Genomic DNA, 22474 nt, shown 5'->3' on the forward strand with positions numbered 1-22474 from the left:
ATAAAAGAGGAGAAAAGGCAATCCCAGAATAAAAGACAATCCTTCCCAAAGAAGAAAGGTGGCGTGCGCACACGCCCGCCCACACACACACACACACAAACCATCGTGTGCTCTTCTGCCCTTGACCTTCCTTCCTTCCTAGTGATCGCTTTGCCCAGCACCAGGAACAACTTTTCCACAGGCCTGTATCTGAGAATTTGGGACCATATCACTCCTTTGTTCCAACATTTGTCTAGTAGCATAGATGACTGAGTTCTAGCTGTAATGGCATTCCAATTTCAATTGTGTTTAGATGACCATAAAAGCTGAGAAGATAATCCTACAACGGTATAGGAGCTTTTCACTTTACAGCAGCCATGTAGTCCTTAGAAACTAAATAACATAAAAATTTGCACAAACTTTACACATACCTCCGTTGAAGTACTTGCTACACTATATTGGGACTTTTTAAACCAATAAATCAAACACATGTTTTGTTCATCTTTTAATACCCAGCCCCAAAGAGAAGTTTCTAGAATATGGTAAGTACACAACAGATACAGGTTCAGTGGATAAATTCTACATATTGAGATACCACCTTACGCCAGTTAGAATGGCAAACATTGACAAGGCAAAAAACAACAAATGTTGGAGAGGATGTGGAGAAAGGGAAACTCTTTTACACTGTTGATGGGAATGCAGGTACAGCCACTTTGAAAAACAGTATGGAGATCCCTTAAAAAGTTAAAAATAGAGCTACCCTATGATTCAGCAATTGCACTACTGGGTATTTACCCCAAAGATACAGACGTAGTGAAAAGAAGGGCCATATGCACCCCAATGTTCATAGCAGCATTGTCCACAATAGCGAAATCGTGGAAGGAGCCGAGATGCCCTTCAACAGACAAATGGATAAAGAAGATGTGGTCCGTATATACAATGGAATATTCCTCAGCCATCAGAAAGAACGATTACCCAACATTTGCAGCAACAGGGACGGGACTGGAGGAGATTATGCTAAGTGAAATAAGTCAAGCAGAGAAAGACAATTATCATATGGTTTCACTCATTTATGGAACATAAGAAACAGCAGGGAGATCGGTAGGAGAAGGAAGAGAAGAATGAAGGGGGCGGTAAACAGAAGGGGGAACGAACCACGAGAGACTATGGACTCTGGGAAACAAACTGAGGGCTTCAGAGGGGAGGGAGTTGGGGGACTGGGATAGGCCGGTGATGAGTATTAAGGGCACGTATTGCATGGAGCACTTGGTGTTATATAGAAACAATGAATCATGGGAACACTACATCAAAAACTAAGGATGTACTTATGGTGACTAACATAACATACTAAAAAAAATTTTTTTAAATTCTACATATTGAATCTTCTTTCTCCAAGTTTCTAATTCTAAATTAGAACTTTATTCCTCTGGAAATAAAATTACACTGAAGAACAGAGGGAAAGGTTTAACATTAATATTAAAGTAAATTAATCATTTCCTAATATTGAATAATACCAAGTCATAAAATGCAAATTAAAAATGGGCTAACCAAAATAAGTCAGACAGTAAAAGACAGCTATTATATAATTTCACTTATATGTGAAATCTAAAAAAGCCAAACCCATAGAAACAGAGACTAGAATGATGGCTATCAGGGTTCTCAGGGGTGGGAGAAATGGAGAGATGTTGGTCAAACATCCAGTACAAACTTCCAGATATAAAATGAATAAGTTTCAGGGATCTAATGTACAGCATGGTGATTATAGTTAATAATACAGAATTGAAAGTTACTTAGAGAGTAGACCTTAAATGTTCTCACCACAAAAAAGAAATGGTAATTATGTGACCAGATGGAGGTCTTAGCAACATGTTGTACTTCTTACACAACTATATGTCAGTTATATTTCAAAAAAGATGGAAGGAAGGAAAGAAGGAAGGGAGGGGAAGGGAGGGAAGACAAGACAGACAGACACGGATGGTTTTAATGATAACAGTATTTATTAATGTAAAAAGAAAAGGCCACCTTACTTGACAAAAACCTAACTAAAAAATGCAGCTTCTTAGTTTCTTGAAGTATCACCTCCCCCTACTAATATCTAATAAAATAATGCCTTATTTTCTAAAACTTCATTGAAAAAACCTAGTTTAGATTTCTTAAATAAACAAAATGGTTTATCTTCAAGGATGAGAGAAAAATACAACAAACAGTCAAAATGAAGATGCAAGTACAACATTAATGAAGTACTATAATTTGGACTGCCCTCCACAGTCAAAATAACCTGATGATTTTACCAAGTGTGCCATGAATAAGTGAAAAGTCGGAAGGTTTAGTGCAAATGGCATAGGCTTTACACTCATTCAGTCCGTCCATCAGTCATTCATTCGCCAAATATTCACTGAACTCCCACTGAGAGCCCAGCACTACTGGGATACCACAACACAGAAGAGACAAAATCCTTTCCTTCACAGAGCTTTACATTCTAGCATAAGAAGACAAGTAACTGCAACTAAAAATAATAAATAAATACATTACATGGTGTACACATAAGGGGAAAACAGTATGCAGAGCAACAGTATGCTGGTTGGAGGGTAAGGTTTTCAACAGAGTACTCTACCTAGAAGACAGCATCTGAGCAAACACTTGCAGGAAGTGAGGTGGTTAGCCAAGAGGCGTCTGGGGGGAAAGTGGCCCAAGCACAGGGATAGTTAAGTACAAAGGTCCTAGCAGCAGGGAGTATGCTGGTGAATCTGAGCATCAGCAAAGAAGAAAACGTGGCTGGAGTCTGAATGGACAGTGGGGGAGGTGGATCAGAAGAGTAAGGTGTGAGGAGCTGTAGGAGATCATCCTGGGCCTTGTGAAACACTGTGACTTTGGCCTTGACTCTGGTTCTGAACTGAAATCACACCTTTATTGTTTACTAGGAGACACTAGACAAGACACCTACTTCTCTGGGCATTAGTCTCCTCATCTATAAAACTGAGAAAATGTACTTCACAGGGTTGAGTGAGGATTCAGTGAAAAAGCCGTTTGTAAGATGGAAAGTGCTTTTCACAAAGTTATCATTCATATGACAAACATCTATCAACTATCTATAACATACAGCATGGATTCAATTCCTTATTTTACAGTTCCCATTAAAACTATTTTCTTTTCTTTTCTTTTTAAGATTTTATTATTTGTCAGAGAAAGCATGCACAAGCAGGAGGAGTGGCAGGCAGAGGGAGAGGCAGGCTCCCCAACCTGGGGCTTGACTTTGGCATAGCTTCAAAGTTATTTTAAAACTATCTATCTATCTATCTATCTATCTATCTATCTATCTATCTATTTATTTATAGAAGGTGGGGTGGGGCAGAGGGACAGGGAGAAAGAGAATCTCAAGCAGGCTCCACACTCAGCACGGAGCCAGAGGCAGGGCTTGATCCCACGACCCTGGGATAAGGACCCAAGCTGAAATCAACAGTTGGACATTCAACCAAAATTAAATTCTGAAGCATTCCTAGAAATATTAAATTTTTGTTGAAATTTTATTCTAATAATATCAAACTTCAATTAAACTGAGGCCATCTACAGTATTTAAAATCCTCAAATACCATAATTTCTCTTCTCTTCTGCACTTGGCTTTTAAAACACAGAGCAGGGGCGCCTGGGTGGCTCAGTCATTAAGTATCTGCCTTGTCTCAGGGTGTGATCCCGGCATTCTGGGATCGCACCCCGCATCAGGCTCCTCCGCAGGGAGCCTGCTTCTTCCTCTCCCACTCCCCCTGCTTGTGTTCCCTCTCTCACTGGCTGTCTTTCTCTCTGTCAAATAAAAAAATAAAATCTTTTAAAAAAATAAAGAATAAAAATAAAACACAGAGCAAACCATAAAATCATAATCTGATAAAAAGGAATTCATAAGACAAAGTTTCAAGATGTGTTTGAGGGTCAACATTGTTGAAGCCCAATTTTTAGCTGGGTTCAAACGTATGAGAAACAAAAACCTTTAAAAAGACTATTTTTACTTACGTTGCAGTTATAAGGTAGAGAAATAAATTAATGGAATTACAAACTTTTAGCAAGCACTTCCCCTTCATTTGATCTTCCATCAAAAAAAAAAAAAAACCAATGAAAGATCACATTACTTTCAAGTATTTCAGTTAATTGAGGGTTTCCCCTCCCCCAGAGATTACTTCTACAAGGGATAAAAAATGGCTTGTTTTCCATTTGTTTTGAGGATCAACATCGATGTGAATCAGTTCAGGATGGGACGAACCTGCAGCTATTTTAACAGTATGATATAAGGTTTAAAAACAAATTAGATACAGACATACATACATAGATATCACATTAATATCAATTAAGCCCACTGTTATTTCACAACTTACAGCTGACACCAAAGGTATCTTTAAACTTCTTTTAAAAAAAGATTTAAAGTATAAAAAAGAGTCAATCCAATGCTGCAATGCCAGCTTAGAGATGCTATTTCTGAACCTCAGTTGGGAGTTTTAAATATGAGACCTTAAGCTCCTGAGAGGGACAGGACTGAGTGAATACAGTGGTAGAATGGCCTTAAACCCCAAGGGTAATAAAGAGTGCACATTTATAATTAAAGTCATCATCTGGACAATAAAATCCAGTGACGGCATGTAGTATGTCCCACTTATTGTGGAATTCACATATGCTTCAAACAAGGCATATTACTTAATATAAATTAAACATAAATATAAAGTCCATATATAATATAATCATTGAGGAAATCCAAAATTCACATTTGAAACATCATACTAAGAAAAATGAAATCCATTTTAAAACCTTATTTTTTAGGCTATATGAAAATAGTGCTGTCAAGCGTAGAACAATACAGAGAAACTTACAAGTATGTATTTATGGATGTCTATATACAGGTATGCATAATTGTGAGTGCATGACTCCAAAATTAAAGCTTCAAGAACAGCAACACAAAGATTTTATAAAACACAAAGATTATGTCTGAAAGCTTAACACTTTCAGAGCACAGAAGCATTTTAAAAAAACTGAATGGGGGGGTGGCGCCTGGGTGGCTCAGTCGGTTAAGCATCTGCCTTTTTAGCTCAGGTCATAATCCCAGGGTCTGGGATGGAGCCTGGCACAGGGCTCTCTGCTCAGTGGGGAGCCTGGCTTCTCCCTTTCCCTCTGCCAGCCAATCCCCCTGCTGCGCTGGGGAGGGCATACTCTGTTTCTCTCTCTCTTTGTGTCAAATAAATAAATAAAATCTTAATAAATAAAAAAATAAATAAAACACTGAATGGTAAGATAGGATACCAGTATAAGCCAGGATATTTACAACTTAAGTCCCTTCTTTGCTAATGACTTCCAGGCCACAAACGGTTGTCAGCAAGGGTAGAAAAAGTCACGGAAACCTAAAGATACACATGCTGATGGTGCAATTCTAAGCGCATGCCTTTTTTCTGAATCTTGATATAATTCAGCATTCTACGCCCAAGGTGGTACCCTAGAGCTTGGCTAAACATGCCATCAGGTAGTACAAACATTTTCTCTTCAGTTATACTATAATGACTTTCCCTTTCAGAAAACATATTCCATAACTGTATCTGCCACTTAAGGAGCCAGGCCAAATATAAGAAATAGGATCTGGCATTATTAAGAAGTAATAAAATGAAAACTAAGTTGGGCAACTAAGTCCATTATCTCAAAGTCTGCCAGTTGTTATTCTGGACGAACATCCTAGAAACAACTACAAATTAAGTCAATTTCTTTTGGCACAACTGGGAACTGGAAAAAAAAATGTAAACTCATTCTGCATTCTTCCAGATGGTTGAGGTTGTTCTTTGGGCCACACACACCCACACTTTGAAGTCAGGGAGCCTAGGCTCTAATCACTCTCTACCACGCACCAGCTAGACAATTTGGGGTGTGTGGTGTGGCAGTTAAGACCATGGGCTACAAAAATCAGACTGCCTGGATTCCAAGCCTGGCTTTGCCACTTCACAGCTGGGAAGCCAGAGGTGAGTGTGTCTGTGCCTCAGTTTCCTCATATACAGATGAGGGCATAATACCTGCCTCATACGGCTGACTTAGAGGTCATGTGAGTGAATAAAAATAAAAACGCACAGAACAATGTAAGCATTCCTAGAACACAGTAAGTGCTCAATAAACTTCAGTAAGTGCTCAATAAACTTCAGCTGCTAATTACTGTTAAAAAGTACTGCTGGGCCTTTGTGTCCTTTGCAAAATGAGTCTAAGAATAGCAGCTCTGTCACAGTGATAGCTTGAGAACCTCATGAGAGAATACATAAAAAGCTTCACATAGTGCCTGGTACATGAAAAAAGTTCAATAAATGTCAGCTTTTAAAAAAAAAACACTTCTCAAACGAATAACACAAATTGCTGAAACGCACAAGGCTTCTTCCCTTCTTCCATGTGTATCCAGTTGTGCAACAGTATTGAGCTCAACCTACTAATACTCAGTGAGATTACTTCAAAGTAAAATCATAATTTGATTAGAGGAAAGGTAAAGAAGCTGACTCAGTCTGATGTGTGAATTGATTCAGCTAGCAGGCCAGGCATCAGCAAAGTGCCCAAATCCTGGAGGAGGAAGGGAGCTGGCATTTGGATGAATGAATGACGCACTAACAGAGCCTTTGGGACAGAAAAGCAAGAATTTATGAAGAATTCAACAATCTGGAGAAGCCCTCTGCCAAGACCAGGACATGCCCAGTTCTCACAGGGCCTCAAAGCTCCCATCAGGTATGATCAGGTTTATGCAAAGTTGGCAAAGGAAAGAAAACAAGCAGTGTTTGACAGCTTTGCCCTTCCCATCTATATTTTTAAGTTAATATTAGTATTCACAGATGTTAATACTTATAAATATTAGCTAAAAGCAATAACAGTAATTTACACCTAAAGAGCTCTTCATAATAACATATTCGTAACAAACATTATTGACCTCCCACTAAAATAACATTAAGTACTGAACCACTTCAAAGTATTTTGTAAACCTTTTCTCTTTTCCACACACCCTGTTATTTAAAGATCTAAGGCATTAGCTAAAATTCTGCAAATCTTTTTATAGCCCCCTACAAGGCTTTAGGTTATGTCTGGAAGAAATATGATACGTAGTTTCGACCTTCCCAGAACAAGTATTTGCTTAGAACCTACTATGTTTAACTTACTAATCAATCATCCATTCATTTATTCCACAAATATTTAGAGAACACTTCTTGCATGCCAGGCACTAGTCTAGGCCTTAAATTTACATTTCTCAGCAAAATCAAGTAAGGTCCTAGCCTTCATGAAGCTTACAGACCAAAAGTGAAGAAATAGTTAATTAAATGGTCATATAAACAAATGTAAAACAGGTTGCACTATGAAGGGAAAGGTACAAGATACTATAATGCAGAGAATTAAAAAAATGGTATTTATCCACAAAAAAATTTAGTCTGGTGGGCAGTTAGATTAACATATATAAATAAGAACAAGAAAATGCTATTAAGTAAATTTCATGCACCAAGTTGAAAGGAAAGGAAAAAGCACTTGGCGAGGGCCTACAATATTCCAGCTAGGGTCTTCCCATGTGTTCTCCCACTGAAGCCTTATAAAAATCCTGCAAAGTAGGCATTAATATTCTCATTTTACAGATAAGAAAACTGAGGCTGTATGACATTCAGTTGTAGAAACGGCTTCATTACAGAGAACCAGAAAGTATGATAAATTTAATACCAATAGAATAATTATTTGACATTAATTTGGACAGATGTAGGTGGCAACAGGAATATGGACATCCCCCTCATCCTCTAACTCCCTTTTTACAGCCCACCTCCAAACCCCCACCCCCACCTGTCACGGCACACAGTATTTTCACCATAATCACACCCTGTGCTCATGACCTTTCCACACCTACAAAAATCTGCCTTTGTCCTCTGAAACTATGCTGCTAAATTAGGGACAATGAGTTTACCCCTGCAAAGAAACATATGTACATTATTGCTAAGACTTCATAGGAACAATAACAAAACAGCTTCATCCAGTGGCCAAATTTAACAATGTGAATTTCAGACACAAATGGGCAAACTACTGAGAGCCCCTCAAGCCACAACTACTCTACTTTCACAGAATCAGAAGGCAACCTTTATCAACAGATCACAGAAAAACAAAATCTTGATAAAAAGAAAAAATATCTTATTCTGAAGTTTTAACAATTTGCACTGCTTGCTTGTACCATTACTGCATGCTGATACCACAAAGCTGACCAAGCAGTAGCTTCTGGGCCACTTTTTGCTATTCCCTTAAATCCAAAGACTTGAAAGTTCCCAAGTATTGCATGCAAATAACAATGTCTCTTTGAAAAGGGCCAAGTGCAGCAAGCTCAACAGAAATTGTTTTGAATGACATTCATCTACATCTCAGAAATGCTCATATTACATAAATCTAGAAAAATATTCACCAGGCTCTCTGTGGAAATGGAAAACACATACAAAAATGTGTATGTTTCAACCTTCTGAAGAAATGAGATGCTTTATCGACAGATTGTTCAGAGATCCAGATGGACCACGAGACCCTTATTCACACAACCCTCACTGGAGTCTTTTTCAGAAACTACTGAAAACATCATGATCTCTTACAACCTGCCCTTCGAAGGATCTGCAACACTATAAACAATGTTAAAAGATATTTGTTAACGAATGAATAAGCCCAATTAAACAAGGGTCACCCAGGACAGATCAGGTATTAAAAAAAAAAAAAGATACACATTCTGAAGAGCCGTTTCCTGTTTCACAATAAATAGTTCTTTCTGAAAATCTGGAATGAGTCATCTTTTCCCAATCATATCATGTATACATAATAATAGTAAAAACTTAGTAAGCACATACTCTGAGGCAGTCACTGTTCTAAGCAGTTTATGTGTATTAACTCATTTAACCCTCTCCACAATGCCATTAAGTGGATATTATCATCCTTATTTTACATACGGTAAACTGAGGCCCGGAGGTATTTAGCAACTTTCACATAGCTGGAAAGGAGCCTTGCTGAGCCTCAGACCCAGGCAATCTGGAACCTGTACACTATATATATCACTTCCACTAAAGAGTAACATCAGTTTCCTTACCACTAGACCACTGTTATTTTTTCATTTAATGCCTACAACATACACTAGGCAGGACCCCTGGAAGGGTTAATCTTCCTAATAGATTCTTCAACACAAACTGAAGCAGACATGAGTTCAGTCATCTACCTCCACTTTGTACCAAGTAAATGCAACCTGCATGGGTTATACGGATTCTCTAGCTGGCTTGTTATTTCTGTTAATATTTAAAGGGACCCTTTTTGGGGTGGTAAGTCTCTCAAAAGATGATTTCAAGTCTTCTGTGGCCTTCCAACATTTTTCTTTGTACCTAAGCTGCCTTACTTTAAAGACTTGAACATTTTTTCTGTTCGGATTTAATTTAAGGAAATGTAATGACACAGAGGTTTAGCTGTTTAAGTGTTTTGCAACACCTGACATTTGTTGATCCCGGCTACGTTTAGATAGCATGAGTCAAATCGAGTGTTCAACCCAGTGTTATCACTGGCACAGCTTAAGGTCAAGAAGACATGTGGTAGGCTGAACTGCTCCCAGATGGCAATGGGAACGAAGGGAAGCGTGAATAGGGCAACAGAGAAACACAGGATCGGTAAGAAGACATCTTAGGCAGGAAGAGCTTGGAGGTTAAGAGTGAGCACACTGCATGGTGAAATGTGAGAAGATACACAGGACGAGGCAGAGGAGACAGTGGCCTGGGAGGAACTGGAGATGAGAGTGAAGAATGGGAACAAACCCGGCTGTGAAGGACTTGAAAAAATGCAGGGTAATCTGGGTGTCATGTACTGACCACAGAGACATGTTGGGCTACAGCAAACACAATAAATATGTGCTTTAGGGGTTCAGAGGGAGGCAGTCACATTAGCCAAAACACTATCACCGAAACTAAGCATGAGGAGTTAAAAGGGCCTATCCTAAGCCGATGTCAGTGGAAGAACAGAAGAAAAGGCAGTCTGAGAGACATTTAAAAGATGAAAACAAAAGGATTTTTTTTTGTCATATCAGATGTAATGAAAAGGAAAAACAGTCAAAAATTATTAATGTTTCCAGGTTTAGAGAATGATAATGCCACTGGTAAAAATGGAATCACGAGATGAGAAGTGAGTTTATCAAGGAAGTTCATGCAGGTTAGTGTTGGGGACAATGGAGTAACTCCCGGCCATCCAAGGGAAGAAAGATTCAAGAGAGTTTTGGAGGGGGCGCCTGGGTGGCACAGCGGTTGAGCGTCTGCCTTCGGCTCAGGGCGTGATCCCGGTTATGGGATCGAGCCCCACATCAGGCTCCTCTGCTGTGAGCCTGCTTCTTCCTCTCCCACTCCCCCTGCTTGTGTTCCCTCTCTCACTGGCTGTCTCTATCTCTGTCAGATAAAAATAAAATAAAATCTTAAAAAAAAAAAAAGGAGAGTTTTGGAAACATGAGGCTACCCTAGAGAATAGAGGTTTTAGAGTTCTCCCATAAAGGTGAAAGTCAGGGTAACAGATGAGCTCAANGAGAGTTTTGGAAACAGGCTACCCTAGAGAATAGAGGTTTTAGAGTTCTCCCATAAAGGTGAAAGTCAGGGTAACAGATGAGCTCAATAACAGAGCAAATGGAGAACGGTGAACAGAGGTTAAAAATGGAACCATAGGGCAGCTAGAGACAAAATAAAGAAAACCTGACAATGAGCCAGAAAGCTCAGTGTGGGATGGAACAGAGAACCGAGAAGATGAAGTGTCACCAAAAACAAGAAGTAAAGTTCCAAGCGTCTTCCAATGGTAACAGTGTATGACAGATAAATAAACGGAAAAACTTCTCTGGTAGTCTCAAAGAAATTCCCCTGATGCTAATGAAACAACCCAAACAGTTCTCAAAGGGGTCTAAGAGATACCAAATCAAATCAAAAACCTGGAGGACTGAGACAAGGCTAGTTGTGATTTGAATCTGGTGTGATTTTATCAAATTAAGAGAAAGAATAAAGGAAAAGGGGATAAGATAAGGGGGGAATCAAGTCCATTCTAGTTTTTAGAAACTCAAGAGTTTTTACCCACACGCATTTGATTTTAATCTTAAAGTTTAATTAGCAATGTCAGGAAAATTGGGTGGAAAAAAAAGTCTAAGTGAAGAGAATATCAAAAGGCAAAGGTAAGGAGTTTGGATTTAATTCCAGATGTAGTGAAAAACCACTGCAATGTTAAAGCTTGAAGGAGAGACAGCATATGATTCGTATTTTTAAAAAGATCACTCTGCTCAGTATGAGTTCAATGAATGGAAAAGACGGAAGAGAAGAAGTAGGGAAACCAGTAAGGAGACTACTGTTAGAGTCATGATAATGACAAAGTGGACAAATTAGAGATGAATACCGGAGGCAGATACATCAGTACCTACTGATAGTAACTATTCTGGGGGAGAAATGTGAAAGTGAATAGAAGGCAAGAAACACAAAAGAATCAAAGATAATTATCTGGTTATCTTTGTCTGGTTTTAACAGCTGGGTAAATACAAGAGTTATTAAGTGAAAGAAAGAAGAAATAGTTTGGTGGGGAAATCAAGTATTCCACTGAGAATGTGTTAACGTTGGAGAAGTTTGGAAAACATATACCTGGAGATGTCCAGTCAGCAACTGCATATACAAGACCAAAGTTTGAACTAGAGACAGAAATGAGCCAACAAGAGAAAGTGGAGCTCAAAGAGCCCTGAAAAAATCCAACACATATAAGTTGAGTAGAGGAGGAAGACCCAGCAAAGAAAATGAGAAGAAACAGAGGTAGAAAGAAAACCTGAGGGGCGCCTGGGTAGCGCAGTCGTTAAGCGCCTGCCTTCGGCTCAGGGCGTGATCCCTGCGTTCCGGGATCGAGTCCCACATTGGGCTCCTCGGCTGGGAGCCTGCTTCTTCCTCTCCCTCTCCCCTGCTGTGCTCCCTCTCTCGCTGGCTGTCTCTCTGTCACATAAATAAATAAAATCTTGAAAGAAAGAAAGAAAAAAAGAAAGAAAAGAAAGAAAGAAAGAAAGAAAGAAAGAAAGGAAGGAAGGAAGAGAAAAAGAAAGAAAGAGAAAGAAAGAAAGAAAGAAAGAAAGAAAGAAAGAAAGAAAGAAAGAAAGAAAGAGAGAGAAAAAGAAAGAAAGAGAAAGAAAGAAAGAAAGAAAGAAAGAAAGAAAGAAAGAAAGAGAGAGAGAGAGAAAGAAAGAAAGAAAGGAAAGAAAGAAAGAAAGAAAGAAAGAAAGAAAGAAAGAAAGAAAACCTGAGTGGTGTCACAGAAGCCGAAGAATATGTTTCCGCAAAGAGAATGTAGACAAGTATCAAATGCTACTGACAGACATGAATCCATCAGATTTGGAGGTGACCCTGATAAGGGTAACTTCACTAAAGCATTGATAAAGGCAGAACCACGTAACAGCAAGGATTTATGGAATCTTAAGTTATGGCCCCACCATTAACACACCTCTTTTTCTTGTGTCTTCAGCTTCTATTCCTGCCTTCAACTGCTCCATGCCAAGTTCATATTTAAAGGTTCTGATTGGTGTACCAAGTCACCCTCATCTCTGGTGAGCAGAACCTCTGGGCTAGATTACTGCCTAGACCAAAGGCCTGCCTACTGATTAGATGGTCTTGGGTCAAGTAGCCACTCAATCCAGTCATCTGAGACCACAGCACAAGAGACCAGTCATCCATTAGAAGGCAGTCAGTGGATATAAGGGGGTATTCTAAGCCTTGGCCTGTGTCTAAAAACACTTTACTAAAATTTGTAACAAATACCAATGAATACATTTACTGATGAAGTTCTAAAGATTAAGTTTATAAATTATAGGCAGTTAATTCTTTACTTGGAATAGGTATCCAGGTGTTCAGTCAAGATATCATTGCTCTTTGTATCTTCTAATAGCTTATAAAAATGATTTACATTCTTTGACCTTGGATAAATACATTGATGACAGTTTTCAGAGAAAAAACTACCACAACAGCAAAGAAAAACTTTATAAGTATGGAGTCAAAATATCTATTTTTTTAATCATTAAAGAAAGAAAAACACATATAAGTATTTTTAAACTTTTATGATAAAATGTTATAAAATACAAGAAAACACACACAGTTTTGAATAGCATGCATTCATTCCCTATTAAAAAAAGAAAAAAGTTTCCATCCAAAACCATTCAGGCCCTATAATTTTATCCCACAGGAAAACCAAGCTAAAATGAAAAAACATCCAAAAGGATGTTTACAGTGGAAACTCTGACAAATGCTTGACCATAGTGTCAAGAACAGCACTGCTATCATATGCATATGCCTACAAAGCTAGACACAAATACATAAATTATTCATTTTAGTTAGTGGTCAAAAACACTGAGGATTAGGATTCTTAAAGCTTGTACTTACCACTGATGAACCTAAACAAAAAATTAAAACCATAACAGGAGCTGGAGCCAGAACACTCCGCGAACAATACCCTTACATTTGAAAGTAGAACTGATTCTAATTTACATTTGTAGAGTACTCGAAAGTTTTTCAAGGCATTCTCCAAGGTATTATTTCAAACAAACCTATGAGCGAGGCTGGCTAGGTTTGATACTCATTTTGCAACTGATACACAAGTTCCTCAAAATCACACATACAGTAAGTAACAGGGACCACATTCAAATCTATGTTTCATAGACTACAAGAAGCCCACTGCTCCTTCCACTAATATTTATATTAATGAAGCCTTTAATAAGGGCTTCAAATCCCTGCTGGAATTGGTTCAAATATCACATATCATATTTGGACTTCTAAAATAGACTCAACTACTCACTCAATATATTAAGCATGCTATGATTATCAGTTCTAAGGCATCTGATGCCCTATTATACTGATGTATTACTAGAAAACCAATTTTGAGAGTTCATTCATTATGTTACTGTATTTATTTTCCTTAATGAGTACACAGAACCTGTTATGACTGCTAATGGTCACTGTGTTTCCATCCTTTCTCAGAAATTCCACTGATGTCAAACCTATTAACAATTAGCAGCCATAAAGCAAACCATAATTTACTTACTCATGACATTCATAAATAAGATCATGTATTTGACATTAACCTAAATGAGTAAAAAGGAACTTTACTATACTTGACCATTTTCCACTAAGAGCTAAAAAGTAAAGTACAAGGTGAATGGATCTAGACTGCAAAGTATTAAACAGTTTTGTCTTTATTACATACACCAAAAATGACTCCAATACAGCTCCTTTTTAAAATGCTTACTTAGGGGCGCCATTGTTGGCTCAGTTGGTAAAACACAAGACTCCTGATCTCAGAATTGTGAGTTCAAGCCCCACATTTGGTGTAGAGATTAAAAATAAAAACTTTTAGGGGCGCCTGGATGGCTCAGTCGGTTAAGAGTCTGCCTTTGCGCAAAGGAAAAGAATCTCAAAGTGAAAGGACCGGTTCGGATGCCTACCAAGGCTCTGAGAATCACTACAAGAAAAACTCCTTGTGGTGAAGGTTCTAAGACTTGGGATCGTTTTCAGATGAGGATCCACAAGCGACTCATTGATTCACAGTCCTTCTGAGATTGTTAAGCAGATTACTTCCATCAGTATTGAGCCAGGAGTTGAGGTTGAAGTCACCATTGCAGATGCTTAAATCAGCCTTTTTAATAAATTGATTATCAGTTGTTAAAAAAAAAAAAAAAGAGTCTGCCTTTGGCTCAGGTCCTGATCCCAGAGTCCTGGGATCAAGCCCCGCATCAGGCTCCCTGCTCAGCAGGGACCCTGTTTCTCCTGTTCCCCCTGCCTGCCACTCCCCATTTGTGCTCTCTTTCTCTCTCCATCAAATAAACAAATAAAATCTTTAAAAAAAATTTTTTAAATAAAATGTTTTAAAAATAAATACATAGAATGCTTATTTACAAGCACCAAATCTTCTCCCCGCTCCTCATGCAATTCAATGGGCTATTCTCGGAGTATCCTTTATGAAAGTCCACAATATCTACTACATATTTGGGTCAGAGCCATGGAATATCAGCACTAGTATCACTTCATAAAAAAGAAAACCATCATCATTAGAAATTAAGACAGCTACAAGAATATCACTACTTCACATCTTTCTCAGCCAAACTCAATGCACCACCTAAAAGCAAACAGGCAATGCAGTATTATCAAATAATATGAATAACTACCACTATGAATAATATGAATAATATGAATAACTACTACTGAGCACTCAATACATTCCAGGAACTGCCAATCTGCTTCAATGGTAACAGCAACAAAACACATAATGGCCGCTAACATATATTGAGCCTCTACGGTGTGCCAGGCAATGTTTCATGTGGTTTACAGAAGTTATCTCATAGCACCACACTGTACAAGTGAAGGAACTAAGATACACCGAGCCTAAGTATTCTGCCCACAGTCACAGTGGCAGTTAGGGAGAAACCCAGCACCAGGCTTTCTTCACCGTTTGCTGGTGGAATGGGCTAATTTAAGTAAACCGCTCAGAACAATGACTGACACATGACAGACACTCCATAAGTACCAGTACTAGTAATACTGACAGTATTATTCAATCTTCACAACAATCCAGTAAAATGAAAATAGCGGAAAACAGAATGAGGAAAGCAAAAGGAAACTGGGAAGACAGCAGGAAATACATCAATAGACAATACTTCCAAAAGAAAAAGAAAGCCAAAGCTTTCAGAAATGAGCAACTTAAATGATGTCTACCCAAAGGTTTGTTTTACAGTCTTCGTGTTTCTTTTTCTATCATTTTACTGATTCATTTATGTTTAAAAAAAAAAAAATAGAGTGACAGGAAAAGAAGGTGGGAAAGAAGAATAAGGGAAGAAAGAGAAAGAGAAGTTAACACATTCTCTGTAAAAATCAACTGCCAAATAAATGTAAATCCTCATTTTAAGGCAGGCCCTTCCAAAGTATAAATGCAGGACAGCCATAGGTTATGAGTCTCTAATCTATCCACGACTAGATCCTTCTGAAAAAGCACTTCATAAACATATACATTACAGTTAAAAACCTAAAAATCTATGTAAGAGAAACAACGAATTCCAATTAGTATTGCTCTTAAGCAAAACAACATCAAACGAATCAATATGATTTAACTATGGGATCCTTCACTTTAGGCTGTTTTCCTCCCTCAAACGTGAAAATAATAGCAACCAAAAAAAGACACAGCTCAGTTTCATTTAATACTTGGTTCATTTATACTTCACCCTCTGTTGAAACTACTAATAGGAAACCAAAGAAGGGCAAACTGAATTTTTCTTTAAGATGTGGATACCTACCCTGTAGTGCTGAGAGTACACTGAGACTACTGTTTTCAAACAACTTGTTACACATCAAAGGAAAACTTCTGGTCCTTGGCAACCTAATATCCGACACCCAATCTCTCTTTTTTTAACAAAACTGAAACCCACAGAGGTCAAGTTCAACATGGAAGCAGAACAGTCCAGTGGAAAGTGAATGCATACTGAAATCAGACATACTTGGAATAGAATCTTGGTTCCCTCACTGACTAAATGTGGCTTCCATTTCCCAACCAATGGGAGAATTACACCACTCTCCCAGCAAGCTGTGGTGAGAAATAAAACAATGTACGGGGGCGCCTAGGTGGCTCAGTCAGTTAAGCATCTGACTCTTGATCTCAGGGTGGTGAGTTCAAGCCCCGTGGTGGGCCATGGAGCCTACTTAAAAGAACAAAATCAAAAACAAAAACCCAGAATGTTCAACATTTAGCAAGTAATGGGCACTTAGTAAGTGGCAGCTATTGTTATTAATGTTACCATAATCTCCTTGTGGGTGGCTCAGTGGGTGACAGTTATCACTGTTACTATTATGAATACAACCTTCTAGGGAACAAGGACTATCTGCCTCAGGCAGTGAGTATAGGGCCTGGCACAGAGTAGCCCTGAAATACAGGAGGCAGGGAAGAACAAAAGAAAGATTACACAAGAAATCAGCAGAAGAATTGATATTCAACACAGTTCTCCAAAATTCCTTTTAGAAGGCACTTACACCATATGCAGATGAACAATATGTTCTATTTTATTGTTTTTTCAAACTCATTTAGGAGCTGTAACACCATATTTTTTTAAATGAGGTAGGATAGACTACAACATAATAGAAACAGTGGATCTAACATAGTAAGTGTAAGTTCTTTTTCTTCATTTAATTTTAATACTGGTTACATGTATACTTTTTTTTTTTAAGGTTTGTTTGTTTGAGAGAGAACGTGCACACATGCATTGGGGGCAGAGAGAGAGGGGGAGAGAGACTTTTTTTTTAAAGATTTATTTATTTATTTGATGGGGGAGGGGCAGAGGAAGAGAGAGAACTGAAGCAGACTCCCTGCTGAGCATGGAGCCTGACATGGGGCTGGATCCCAGGGCCCCAAGATCATGACCTGGGTTGAAATCAAGAGTCGACTGCTTAACTTACTGAGCCACACAGGCACCCTGAGAGAGTCAAACCAACTGTGCACTCAGCATGGAGCCCAATGTGAGGCTTGATGTCATGCCCCTGAGATCATGACCTGAGCCGAACTCAAGAGTCAGATGCTTAACCAGTTGTGCCATCCAGGTGCCCGACATGTACACTCTTGCATTAATGTGTGTGTGGTGTACTGGGGTCAGGATGTAAAATGAGTTATTTACTGCCACAGATAGCACCAAAATCAGAAAAATCCCATGCTAGATTAGATTATCCAGGACAATTCTACCTTTAGGTGATCTTGCATTTTTTGATAAACATGAAATGAAGTATATTAACTAATAAATAGGAAATAAAATCTTCAAAAAAAAAAAAAGAAAATATGTATATCAAAAATCATGGAAAAAAAACCTTTGCCCAGCCCTAAGCTGCATCTATTGGTATGGTACCTATATGAAACCCACAGCTTGAAACATAGATCCAGAACTGCACCAAGGAAGTCATCCTACCGAACTCAGGTGAAACTAAAATCACATAGCTTAGTAGTTATAAACCACGGCAGCTTTCCCCCCATTCAAAACATAGAAATTACTATCAATTCAAGGTCATCTCTGAGCATCATAATTCTTTTGTGAGTTACCACAAAATAATCACATGATATATATGAGACTCTCCATACTGAGGCTGAAGTACCAGAGCACATTGCACCCCGGACAAAGCTCTTCAGTGTGTCTCCAAAAAGAAAACGCAGAGGTTAGATCTATTTAACACAAAAGCCAGAGTATTTTTGTAATTTATGACACGTGATGACTAACTTGGCAAAAAGTACATTAAATGCTTAATATCCTCTGTTAAATTAAAAAAAATATATAAAAGTAACACATGTAACTAGAAGAACAGGAAACTCTGGGTGACAAAATCCAAAGTGGCCAGGGCAGCACATTTTGAGACCAACTACTCTAGGGTATGTGGCATGCAATCAGAATCCATGAGAACCCGACCGTACTCTGACTTGCTATGATGGCAGATTAAATCACTTCACTTCTCTAGATCCCAATCTCCTTCTGCTAAAGAAAACATTAAGAACAGTATCTGTCTCCAGGCTGTTATTCCCGCACTTCACAACAAAGACAGAAACACAGAGACACACTCTGAGCTCTTTAGAAGATTGATTTCTCTCTAAAGTCAACTTGTCAGGTACTATTCAGGTGACAGCTTCATCTGTCTGGCCCGAACATTCTCTTCTGGTCACGCAACACCTCACTAAATTAACTGACCAGTCTGTTTGCCCACACTTAAGAATAAAGAACTGAACAAACCAAAACTTAAGCCTTTGGTACAATAAAGGAAGAAGTGGCCGCGTGTTTAACACAGTCTAAATAGCACCTGACACTGTACTGGCAGCAAATAAAAATTCTTTTTGACAAATCTTACCTTAAAAAGATAGTGTTTAAGGATTAGCAGCCTGAAAAAAATTCTCCTTGAGCCATCAAGCTCTGTTCCACTTAGTGAAATGAAACTGATGTGCAGGGAAAACGAAATACATCCAATCAAATATTGTTAGGTTAAATCATATGAGAATGTCATTTTTACAGGTCAAAGATGGTCAAATATTGGCAAATTCACTTGGTTCAACCTAAGAGAATGCCTTATTTTGCTAATAACACCAAGAGTAATGGTATTAGTAGCATCAAAGGACAGTGGTCTCAAACCAGAATACACACATGGGAACACTTTCTACAAAGAATTTTTGCTTTGTCTTGTTTTACTTTTTGTTATGTAAATATTAAAATACACTAAAAAGTTGAAAGAACAGTATAATGAACCCCCATGTACCCATCACCCAGTTCCTGACATTCTCTAAATGTCAATATCTACAATATCCTGAAGTTACATGCTGTGTAATTATCTAAACATACAAGATAAACTTCCTTGAATCAGTGCAAAAATTCATTATCTTACAAAGTTCTTTCAAGCCTATACAACCAAAGATGTCTGAAAACTGCTGCCTTAGGACATGTATGACTTTGGACCCTATATGAATGGTATTCCGAAAGCTTGAACTTCGGTGAAATATTTTCTAAATTATTCAGTTGTTGAGCATTGGCCTATCTAAGAAAGGGGAGTAATATAAGTGGGCACAAGACACATCTAGCTGACTAGGACATCTGAAACTAATAGAGTAAACCATAACCTTTCACGAAAGGACAAATTTATTTGAACACATGAAAATCCTAAAACGTATTTAATTAAATTTACTTCTAAGTACCAGATGAAGGCGCAAGCATACATCCCCTAGAAAGTCTCACAGAATAAATTACTCATCAACAGTTTAATTTATCCAATGCTTGCTGTGAGCTGGGCCCTGACATGCAAGTACACATTTCTTCAACAAATATTTCTCAGTATTTTCTATGTGCCTGACACTGTTCTAGGCAGTGATGGCACAGAGGTGAATGGTAGAGACAAAAATCCCTGCCCTAGTGGAGTTTCCACTCCAGCATGGGGGCACGGTTAATATTATAAATAACATTACAGTATGTTAAAACGGGATAGGTAGCAATAGGAAAAAGAAAAAGCAAAGCAAGGAAAGGGAAATGGGGAAGGAGCAGGAGATAGCCATTTACCTGATTATGACTTCAAGGTGATAAGTACTACCTGAGATTTGATCAAGGCTACTGAGAATGTGGAGGAGGAGGCACTTAATTCTGCCTCTTGGAGGAAGTGATGTCTGAGCCAATGGCTGAGAGAACAAGAGAAGCTGGACAGAAGCATAAAAGAACCAAGGGCTTTCCATGTCCAGAGAATAGCGTATCTGTGGGCATGGAGAGGAGCAAGAGCCCAGGGCACTGGGAACAGGCTAGAACCTAGATATGTGAGGGGGAGGAGGCAGCCAGGAGAGAAGCAGACAGGGGTCAGAGCAGAGGGTTTCCATTTTCTGTGGGGGGGCGGGGGGACCCAATGGAGCTTTCTACCACAGAGCTGTGAAACACAAAGCTCACACAGGCAGTTCGGAAATAAAACATATTTTATTTCTTGACAGGCAAGAAATAAAAGACCAGAGCAGTGATGGGGAAAAGAGAAGGCAAGACAGACTGAAAATGCTATCATGCGGCTGGAGGCAGAAAGACTCAGAGCTCCAACAGACAGGGCTTGGGCTGCAAAGGAGATGATGGTGCAACTCACTAAAATGGGGAAACTCAAAAAGAAGAGATCGTAGAGAGATTTGGGGCATGCTGAATTTGAAGTGCTTGTGAGAGCAATGAAGGAATAGCTAGAAATGCAGGTATGGATTGGAGAAAATTCTAGCCTGAAAATATAGACTGAAGAGTCTGAGAGGGAGATGTTGGGGTGGTGCCTGAATGGCTCAGTCAGTTAAGCGTCTGCTTTCAGCTCAGGTCATGATCCCAGGGTCCTGGGATCAAGCCCCGCATCGGGCTCCCTGCTCAGCGGGGGAGCATGGTTCTCCCTCTCCCACTACCTTGCTTGTGCTCTCTCTGTCAAATAAATAAATAAATCTCAAAAAAAAAAAAAAAAGTCTGAAGAGAGACGGCAAAAGGCATCAGAATGGATAAGATTTCTCTCTCTCTCTCTCTCAGACACACACACACACACACACACGATGACATGAAGTATGAAGAACAGCACTGGGATGCCTGGGTCGCTCAGTCACTTAAGTGTCTGCTTTCGGCTCAGGTCACGATCCCAGGGTCTGGGATCTCTCTCTCTCTCTCTCTCTCTCTCTCTCTCTCTCTGACAAATAAATAAATAAAATCTTTTTTTTTCTTAAAGATTTTTATTTATTTCTTAGAGAGAGAGAGAGAGAGAGAGACAGCCATTGAGAGAGGGAACACAGGCATGGGGAGTGGGAGAGGAAGAAGCAGGCTCCCAGCAGAGGAGCCTGATGTGGGGCTCAATCCCAGGACTCCGGGATCATGCCCTGAGCCAAAGGCAGATGCTTAACAACTGAGCCTCCCAGGCACCCCAATAAATAAAATCTTTAAATAAGAGGAAGGAAGGAAGGAAGGAAGGAAGGAAGGAAGGAAGGAAGGAAGGAAGGAAGGAAAAGAAAGAGAGAGAGAGAGAAAAAGAAAGAAAGAAAGAAAGAAAGAAAGAAAGAAAGAAAGAAAGAAAGAAGAAAGAAAACAGAAAGAGAAAGACAGGCAGGCAGGCACTGAGGACTTCTAATCATTCCCCTTTCCAGAAAGAACTAGCCTGCATCAACACTACTATTAATATCTTTCCTATGTCCCAAGCATGTACTGCACCAAATGCCCACAATTACCCAAAAGCAAAAAGCAGCTTCTTAAGAGTGAAACAATGACAAGAATGAAGCAATAACAGATAGTTTTCAGAGCCACGAGCAACAATGTTATAATTCAAACCAAAGAGAAGTTATTCAGAACCTACTCAGAAGATCTGGAAGGCCAGACACGGTAAGATTCTAAACCTAGGCCAAGTATATTTGTTAAGTCCTTCACAGTTTTCTCAGCGTAGTAAAAAATACAAGAGAAGTTTAAAAACACTACCAGAGCCCCACAAAGTTCAACTTTTACAGTCTCATATTTCAATAATTTGCAATGAAAACATATAAACTAATAATTCCTTTTAAATCTGTAGAAGACTGAGGCAGCAAAGAAAAGCTGTTCACAGCCAACCAAGCAAGTTTGCTCATCTCTCCTCACAGGGTGCACTTTTGACAATACAACATGAAGGAATAATGCTTCTTATTTTAAAAATAAATAACTTTTCAGCATTTAAAGAAAAGGGAAAAGAAAAACTTTCTCCTGAAGCAATTATTATATCATAACTCAACAGTTCATGTCTTTAAACAGCTTTCTCACCTGCTTTGTTTTTACAAAAGTAAATGTTCTATACAAATGAAGCATCAATTCCTTTTGTAGATTTCTGGTCTGATACCGCTCTGATTCACAGGAGAGCTAGTTCTGCTAGGTATTCAAATAAAAACATACTGGCAACAAGGTGAACAATGAAATATGTATGCCCTCTTCCATGTATTTCTTTTTTTAAGGTAGGGAAAA

At 38.8% G+C, this 22474-nt stretch overlaps 1 protein-coding gene across 3 annotated transcripts in view; it reads right to left on the minus strand.

Annotated features, from left to right (window-relative positions):
• Positions 1 to 22474, minus strand: part of PPP2R5E (protein phosphatase 2 regulatory subunit B'epsilon) — a 146403-nt gene that overhangs the window by 72470 nt on the left and 51459 nt on the right. The gene's annotated exons all lie outside the window — the stretch shown is intronic.

The sequence above is a fragment of the Ailuropoda melanoleuca genome, chromosome 14, assembly GCF_002007445.2.
Source record: "Ailuropoda melanoleuca isolate Jingjing chromosome 14, ASM200744v2, whole genome shotgun sequence".
Classification (NCBI taxonomy): Eukaryota; Metazoa; Chordata; class Mammalia; order Carnivora; family Ursidae; genus Ailuropoda; species Ailuropoda melanoleuca.